At 38.5% G+C, this 9,689-nt stretch overlaps 2 pseudogenes; one reads left to right on the top strand and one right to left on the bottom strand.

Annotated features, from left to right (window-relative positions):
* LOC102843253 overlaps nt 1-2,201 on the top strand; it is a 7,007-nt pseudogene extending 4,806 nt beyond the window's left edge.
* Nucleotides 2,202-7,146: 4,945 nt separating this feature from the next.
* The window catches only part of LOC102877514, a 12,108-nt pseudogene continuing 9,565 nt past the window's right edge, over nt 7,147-9,689 (bottom strand).

The raw sequence follows: 9,689 nt of genomic DNA, 5'->3' as shown, positions 1-9,689 counted from the left end.
TTGGCACAGGACAGAGCGGAGTTTAGGGCTGTTGTACATAGGGTCGCTATGAGTCGCAAGCGACTCGATGGCACATAACAACAACAACAACAAACAACAAGCTATGCACCTGACAGCTGGACAATGAATAAAGATAACAGAAGAAGAACAGATCCCTTTGTGGTGTTGGATAAGAGTATTGAATATCACGTGGACTGCCAAAAGAACAGCTATGTCTTGGAGAAAGTGTGGCCATAGTGCTTCTTGGAGGCAAAGATGTTGAAGCTTCATCTCATATTTTTTGGGCATGTTGTTATGAGAGTCTACTCCTTGAAAAGGGACATCATGCTTGGAAATATAGAAGGAAAAAGAGGAAGACGTTCAAATAGATGAATTGACACAGTGATAGCAGCAATATGTTTGATTATGCCACAGTTGATAAGGATGGCACAGATGGGAGAGGGTTCAGATCTATCATTCATAGGGTCGTTCTGAATCCTACTTGATATGACGGTGACACTTAGCAAAAGCAACAACAACAACTATTACTACTACTACTTTAGCTAAGTCCATTTCCTTGAAACTATAAGGTTTATTTTCATATAATTGAACCTTGTGTTCTCTTTTTGTTTGGTTGATTTGTTTTGCGTGGTTTAAATTCTCCAACTACTTACTCCTCAGAGGAAGACAGATAGTCTCCTCAAAAAATATTTACAGCCTTGAAAGCACAACAAAAGGTTGCTAAGAATAATAAAAGATTTGATGACAGTGTTCAAATCTATTAGTCTAAACTTTATTCTCATTTTTTATACTGGAGCAGAATTGGATTCATTGCCTGACTGCCTAGAATAACAGTTGAAAGTCAGGGGCACCATTATTTGAGAAGTTGTTGTTGTGATCTTCCATTGAGTTGCCTGTGACTCATAGCAACCCTATGTATATTAGCTCTGAACCCTGCTCTATCCTAAGCCAATCTCATCATCACCAACATACCTAATTTTATTTTTCCAGTCCCTGGGTCTTTCTCCTGCACTGCCCCTCCACCCTTCCAAGAATGATGTCCTTCTCCAAGGACTGGTCCCCCTTGGCCATGTGCCCAAAGTATGTGAAACAGAGTTTCAAAATCCTTGCCTTCAGGGAGCAGCCTGGTTTCATCCTCTCAAGGACCGACTTGTTTGTTCTCCTGGCAGTCCATGGTATGCTCCACACTCTTCTCCAGCACCAAAACTCAAAGGCATCAATCTATCATCTATAATCCTTAGTTATTGTCCAGCTTTCTGATACATAGCAAGTAATTATGGATACTGTGGCCTGGATCAGGTGCACCATAGTCTCCAAACTGACATACTTACTCTTCAGGACTCAAGAGAGTTTCCTGACAGCATGCTTTTCAATGCAATTTGTCTTTAGATTTCCTGACTCCTGGTGCCAAGAGTGTTGATTGTGGAACCAAACATGCTGAAGTAATCAACAATCTCAGTCTCTTCTTTGTCTATCATGAAGCTGCCAATTAGTCCAGTGTTGAGAAACTTTGTTTTCTTGATGTTGAGCTTCAATCCATATTGAAGACTAGAGTCCTTGACCTTCTGCAACATTGCCTCATGACCTCCTAAGTTTCCTTGAGAGCCAGAAAGTAAATATATCAGTGCTTCAGCAGCGTGCCAACTGGAAGGGAATTCAAGCAATGAACACTCTTACAGGTAAATGTCCAACATTGACTCCTAGTCACTCCCCCTGTACCCTCAGCCCTGCCTACAACCAGAGAGGGTGGGGCAGACCCTTTAGGACCTTATTGTGCTAACGGGGACTAAACAAGACATTGCATTTGCCTGGGTCAACATCTGGCTTTTCCAGTCATGCACATTAACTTGAAGTCTCTAGCAATCAGCCCCTACAGGATACAGATCTAGAGCAGAATGTCAGAGACAAAATTCTTCCTCCTGAACTGTCAAAGAGAGCTGTGAAGAGAGTTGGGGAATCTGGCTGTACCACTCCATAAACCAAAGAGGACAATATATTTCAAGAAAGAGGGCTTCAACCAGAAAACAAGAAGTCATTTATTCCAGAGGCCTTAGTTGCAAGACCAGAGAGAAAGAAACAGAAGCATTTGCCCCCACTCCCTCTGGTACCAGATAATTTTGCTACAGGACAAGAAAGGAAGAATTAAAGGCAGGGTGAGTTGTCCTACTTCTCCCTTCTAGTGTATACAGCTCCTCAATTAAAGCAAGTCCCTAATTAAAAAGATCAGAGAGAAATACAGGCAAAGTGAGTTGCCCCTCCATCCTCCAGAGCAGTGAGCTCCTTAGCCAAAGTCAGCAGACCACGAGGACTACAGGCAAGAAAATCCCTACCATAGCAATAACACAGAAGAAGCAGGATATCTCACACCCTACACAAAACCAAAGCAAGCTGTCACCCCAATAAAGTGTTAAAATACATTATTAAGGGATTTCCTGAACCCAGAAAGTCTGGTGGAACTTTCTGACACGGAATTAAAAAGAACAATGACTGAATATATTCAATGAGTGAAAGAAAAACTCAGAGAATTAAAGGATTCTACACGAAAAATCCAAGAGTAACATATAAAAGCAATCAAAGGCAATGCAGATTAAAAAAAATCAAAGACAATGCAGATAAAACAAACAAGGCATTATAAATTCTGGGAAAACAAGAAAATGCAATCAGGAATATAAAGACCAGTGTCTCAGATGCTGTCAACATGTTGAAGGGACATGTGAGCACAACTGAAGAAACAGAGCACAGAAACAGTGACATGGAAGATAGCATTCTTAGCACTGCTCTGCTAGAACAAAAATCAGAATCTGAAATTAAGAACAAAGAGGAAAACCTAAGAATAATGTGGCACACCATAAAGAGGAACAATATGAGCATAAAGGTACCTGGAACAGGAAGAAGTTACGGGGGGAAAGGGTATTGAGAGAGTTGTGGAAGAGTTACTAGAAGAAAACTATCCAGGCATAATGAAAAATGAGAGAATATATATACAAGTGGCAGAACAAATCCCATATAGAATAGACCCCAAAAGAAAAACACCCTCTCCACCCAAAAAGAGGCAGAGTTGAAATGGATTTCCTAAAGCCAGAAAGTCTGATGGAACTGTCTGACACAGAATTGAAAAGAACAATGATCAAATATTTTCAGTGGGTGAAAAATGAACTTGAAGAACTATAGGACACTCCAAGCAAAACTCAGGAGGAGCTTAAAAAAAAAAAAAAAACAATGCAGATAAAACTAATGAGGAATTAGAGGCACTAGAAAAACAAGAAACCATGATCCAAAATATGAGGTCCAAGGTATCAGATGCTGTCAACATGATGGAGGAACACATGAACAGAGTTAAAGAGATGAACACAGAACCAGGGAAATAGAAGATAAAATTGTCACCACTGATTGACTAGAGCAAAAAGCAGAATCAAAAAAGAAGGGAAAAGAATAAAACCTAAGAATAATGTGGGACACCATTAAGAGAAATAACATGTGCATCATTGGAACCCCAGAACAGGAGGAAGCAAGGAAAGGCACTGAAAAAGCTGTGGAAGAATTACTAGAAGAAAACTTCCCAGGCATAATGAAGAACGAGAGAACATATATTCAAGAAGCTGAGTGAACACCATATAGAATAGAACCCAAAAGAAAAACACCGAGGCATATTATCATGGTCAAATTTGCCAGAACTAAAGATAAGGAGAGAATTCTGAAAGCAGTGAGGGAAAAACAAAGAGTAACCTACAAAAGAGAGCAGATAAGATGAAGTGTCAAGATCACAGCAGAAACCATGCAAACAAGAAGACAGTGGAATGATATATATCGAACCTTCAAAGAAAACAGCTATCCAAGAATACTGTACCCAGCGAAACTGTCCATAAAACATGAAGGAGAGATCAAGATATTCCCAGAAAAACAGAACTTAAGGGACTTTTTAAAAACAAGACCAGCATTGCAGGAAATAATGACACCTTCTTAACAGAAGTGCCACAGAAAGCAGGACGGACCAAAGTAACTAGCAACAATACCAAAAATAACTCAACAAAATGATAGCAATAAAACCACGTCTCTCAATAATCACATTGAATGTGAATGGTTTAAATGCACCACTGAAGAGAAAAAGAGTGGTAGGTTGGATAAAAACACAAAATCCATCAATATGTTGTCTACAAGAGACACACCTGAAAAATGAAGATAAAGAAAGACTAAAAATAAAAGGGTGGGGAAAAATACACCAAGCAAATGGAAACCAGAAAAAAGCAGGAGGAGCCATATTTTAGTGCAAAAGAATAAGGAAAGGCACTACATAATGCTTAAAGGGTCAATAGAACAAGAGGATATAACAATAATTAATATCTACTCACCAAATGAAAGACCTGCAAAACATATAAAACAAAAAACATTAACAAAACTGAAAAAGAAAATAGACAACTCTACTACTGTTATGGACCTCTCCAGGGTACTGAAGGGGAAGTGACTCGATAGCACATAACAACAACAACAACTACTATTACTATAGTGATTAGAGACTTCAATATACACCACTCTCAAAAAAAAGATAGAACTATCAGAAGGAAACGCAACAGATACTGAAGAACTAAACCACACAATAAACTAGATTTATCTCATAGATATTTGTAGGCTAATGCACACACACACACACACACACACACACACACACACACACACAAAACACAGTATACCTTCTTCTACAATGTACATGGAATGGTCTTCAGACTAGATCACAGTTTAGGTCACAAAGGCAATAAATTAAAAAATGTAGAAATAATACAAAGCATCTTTTGAGTCCACAATGCTACAAAATTAAAAATTAATAACAAGAGGATAAAGGAGAAAAAACCCATACATTTGGAAGCTGAACAACACCTTGCTTGAACATGCCTGGGTACTAGAAGAAATAAAAAATGAAATTAAAAAGTCTCTTGAAACAAATGATAATGAAAACACCACTTACAAAAACCACTGGGAAATAGCCAAAACAGTAATCAGAGGTCAATTTATAGCAATAAGCAAACACATCAAGAGGCAGGAAAAAATTACCAATCACTCTCTAACCTAACATCTCCAACAAATTAAAAAAGAACAGCAAGAAAACCAGACAGCCTCTAAAAACACTGAAATTATTAAAATTAGAGCAGAAGTACATGAACTAGAAAACAGAAAAACAATTGAAACCATCAACAAAACTAGGAGTTGGTTCTTTGAAAAGGTCAGTAAAATTGACAAACCATTAGCAAAACTAACAAAAGAAAAGAAGGAAAAGACACAAATAATCCAAATAAGAGATGAAATTGGGCAACATCACAACAGAACCAACTAAAATAAAAAGGCTAACATTAGAATATTATGAAATACTATACAGCTGTACATAGGGTGACTATGAGTCGCAAACGACTCGATGGCACATAACAACATACTCAAACAAATATCAAAACCTAGAGGATGTGTACAAATACTTAGAAATGCAGGACCTACCTGACACAAATAAAAATTGAACACCTGGACAGACCCATTAAAAAAAATTGAAAAAGTAATAAAACAACTTCCAGCCAAAAAAAGCCCTGGACTAGATGGTGAATTTTATCAAACATTCAGAGAAGAACTGTCACCAATTCTACACAAACTATTTCAGAAAATAGAAAAAGATGGAATTCTCCCAGCCTCATTCTATAAAGCAAACATAACCTTGATACCAAAGCCAGGAAAGGACACCACCAAAATAGAAAACTATAGGCCAATAACTTTTATGAACATAGATGCAAAAATCCTGAATAAAATACTGGCCAATAGAACCCACCATGACCAATGGGATTCCTAACAGCTATGCAAGGTTGGTTCAACATAAGAAAAACAATCAGTGTAATTCATCACATCAACAAAGCAAAGAACAAGTACCACATGATCTTATCAATTGATGCAGAAAAGGCCTTTGACAAAATCCAACACTCTTTCCTGATAAAAACACTCAACACAATAGGATTAGAGGGGAATTTCTTCAACATAGTAAAATGTATATATTCAAATAAGAGAAACAACATTGTTCTCAACAGAGAGAGGTTAAAGGCATTCCCTTTAAGAACAGGAACTAGGCAAGGATGCCCACTATCACCTCTCTTATTCAATATTGTATTGGAAGTCTTAGTGACAGCAATAAGACAAGAGAAGGAAATAAGAGGTATTCAAATTGGCAAAGAGGAGGTAAAATTATCTTTCTCTGCAGATGATATGATAGTATCCTTAGAAAACCCTAAAGATTCAGCAAGAAAACTACTGGACATAGTTGGCCAATTCAGCAATGTGGCAAGATACAAGATCAACATACAAAAATCAGTTGGATTTCCCTACAGTGACAAAGAGAATACAGAACTGGAGCTAAGGAAAACAATACCCTTCACAATAGTGAATCACAAGATTAAATATTTGGGAGTAAATCTAACCAGAAGCACAAAGGATCTATTCAAAGAAAATTACAAAACATTACTACAAGAAATAAAAAGTGACCTTGAGAAATGGAAGCATATCCCTTGCTCATGGATAGGAAGACTAAATATTGTGAAAATGACAATACTACCAAAGGCAATTTACACATTCAATGCAATCCCAATACACATATCAATTCCATTTTTCAATGAGATGGAAAAGGCAATCTTCAGTTTCATTTGGAATGGAAAGAAGGTCTCAATAAGCAAAGCACTCCTTAAAAAGAGAAACAAGGTAGGAGGCATCTCACTCCCTGATTTAAAATCATACTACACTGCCGTGGTGGTCAAGACAGTGTGGTACTGGTACAATTACAGACACATAGATACATAGATCAGTGAAACACAATTAAGAACGAGGAAATCAGCCCATCTACCTATGGTCAACTGATTTTTTACAAGGAGATGAAATCAATTAAGTGGGGAAATGACAGCCTTTTTAACAAATCTTGTTGGTAAAATTGGAAGACTATCTGCAGAAAACTCAAACAAGACCCACACCTCACTCTGCACACAAAAACCAACTCAAGGTGGATCATGGACCTAGGACTAAAACCAAGGATTTCATTAAAGAAAAGCTTGAGTACGTTGCAGCTTAGAAATTTCATTGCCAGAAGCACTAGTTGGACCATTTATTGCCTTTTCTGAGGGACCATGTTCTTCAATCACATCTTTTGCCTAGCCCATTTTCATTAACTGAAGCTGTGTCAGATTACATCATTCCATCCATCAGAACAGCATCTTCATCAGTCCTTCGTCTAAGAGACCGCCTATGACGGTTAGTACTGTGGTGAGATTCGCTGGCATCAGTGTCTGCAGTCTGATCTGATTCTGTATTATCAAGTAAGCTGTATGGATTGCTGTCTGGATCTTTGAGCACAGAACTGATGGAAGATTTGCCACCACGTGGTGCACCACGACCTCAATCCCCTGAAACACTTCTGCCTCTTCCCCCTGTACATCTGCTGTCACGTTGATGTCACTCTGTCGATCATCTTCTCTTGCAAGTGACCACTCAGCTCATCTTTAAGTTCCGATTCTCTTTCAGAGGGATTAGACAACTCAGAGTTTTTACCATAACCGAAGGTGTAATTGGGACCCCGACGACCTCTGCCTCTCCCACTATAAGACCTAGAACCAATCTCTTCTAGCTGTTCATCAATTTGCAGGCGTTCCATTCTTATCTCTTCTCCTTCCCTTAGGTAAGAAATATGATATTCCAAAAGCACTTGCACATTTCCAATGCTTTCTTTAGTACCAACAAATACAAAAGGAACCATCCCATCTTTTCTAGGTAGTTTATTTTCATTATCTTCTTCAATTCTCACTCGAATCACACCAGATTTGTCCACTATTTCCTGAATAACTTTGCCATTTTTTCCAATTACTTTTCCAACAAGATTCCTAGGAACCTGAATAAAGTCTTCCACAAATCCCAAGAAACCTCTAGCCTTTTTTCAGCATCAGAACTCTCTCCATAGATTCTAAATGTTCTAGTATCCTCATCTAGCTAGCTTGCTGTATGTCACTACCGTGTGTGCCTATTGCCAGACCCATTAAATCTTCTCTCACAACAAATTCCTCATGAAAAGCTGCTGAAAGTTGTTTTGTACATTCTAAATGTTTCATGGCCTCTTCATTTCTGGACATAAGCATCAATTTTGTACGAATATGTTGCAAATGCGTGTCACTTAAAATATTTACTCTCCACAGTTGCTTCACTGACAGACAGTATCATGAGCTGAGTGGTTTCTGGATGGTAAAATATTCTGCATGCTCCTACTGCTTTCTTAAAATCTTTATGTTCCTTTTCATTAGTACACGCTTCTCTCAAATCCTCAGGCACATCCACTGTGCATTTAAAGAAGGTATTTTTTTTGACAGTTTTGTTTGCTTAACTGAGAAGGACCTGAAGCTCTTGCTGCAGAAAGTCCAGGACTATACCCTTCAATATGGATTGAAGATCAACATCAAGAAAACAAAGATTCTCACTACTGGGCTGATTGGCAGCATCATGATATATTGTGAAGAGATTGAGATTGTTAACAGCTTTAATTTGCTTGGCTCCACAATCAACACTCTTGGTACCAGCAGCCAGAAAATTAAAAGACAAATTGCATTGGGAAAGTCTGCTGTCAGAGACCTCTCCAAAGTACTGAAGAGCAATGATGTGTCTAGAAAATAAGGTGCACCTGATCCATACAATAGGCTTTGCAATTACTTACTATGCATCAGAAAGCTGGACAATGATAAAGGATGCTAGCAGGAGAATTGATGCTTTTGACCTGTGGTGCTGGAGAAAAGTATTGAATATACCATGGACTGCTAGGAGAACAAACAGGTTCATCCTGGAGGGGGAGAGACCAGTCTGATCCTTGGAGGCAGGGATTCTGAAGCTTCATCTGACATACCTTGGACATGTTGCAAGGCGAGACCAGTCCTTGGAGAGGGACATCATGTTTCGAAGGGTGGAGGATCAGTGCAGGAGAGGAAGACCCTCTATGAGGTGGATTGATTCAGTGCCTGGGGTACTGGGGATAGGTGTGTCAGAGACAATAAGATTGAGCACTGTTTAGGGCTGTTGTACATACGGTCTCTATAAGTTGCAGGCAACTCAATGGCACATAACAACAATAACAACTTATAATGGAGAGCAAATATACAACTGCCGACCAAGAATACTGTGCCCAGCAAAGCTGTCCATCAGATATGACAGAGAGATCAAGATATTGAAAGACTTTGTGAAACCAAGACCACCACTGCAGGAAATACTGAGAGAAGTCCTTATTATACAGATGCCACAGAAAGCAGGATGGAACAAAGTATAGCAACAATATGAAAAAGTATATATATATATAAATGATAGCAACAAAATCTTGCCTCTCAATGATTACAAGGAATATGAATGATTTAAATTTATCAGTGAAGAGAAAAAGAGTAGCAGATTGGATTAAAAAACCCAAACAACCCATCAATATGCTTCATATGAGAGACACACCTGAAAGGAGAAGATAAAGAAAGACTAATAACATATGAGCAAGAGCCTATGGTGATGAAGGAAGAAGTTCAAGCTGCTTTGAAGGAAATAGCAAAAAATAAGGCCGCAGGAATAGATGGTATACCAATTGAAGTATTTCAGATAACAGATGTTGCCCTGGATGTGCTCACCAAGTTGTGCCAAGAAATCAGGAGAACAACCACTTG

The sequence above is a fragment of the Elephantulus edwardii genome, unplaced genomic scaffold (assembly GCF_000299155.1).
Source record: "Elephantulus edwardii isolate Elephantulus edwardi_28Jun2011 unplaced genomic scaffold, EleEdw1.0 scaffold00355, whole genome shotgun sequence".
Taxonomy (NCBI): domain Eukaryota; kingdom Metazoa; phylum Chordata; class Mammalia; order Macroscelidea; family Macroscelididae; genus Elephantulus; species Elephantulus edwardii.
Note: the sequence above shows the minus strand (reverse complement) of the source record. Positions and strands in the feature narration are given on the sequence as shown.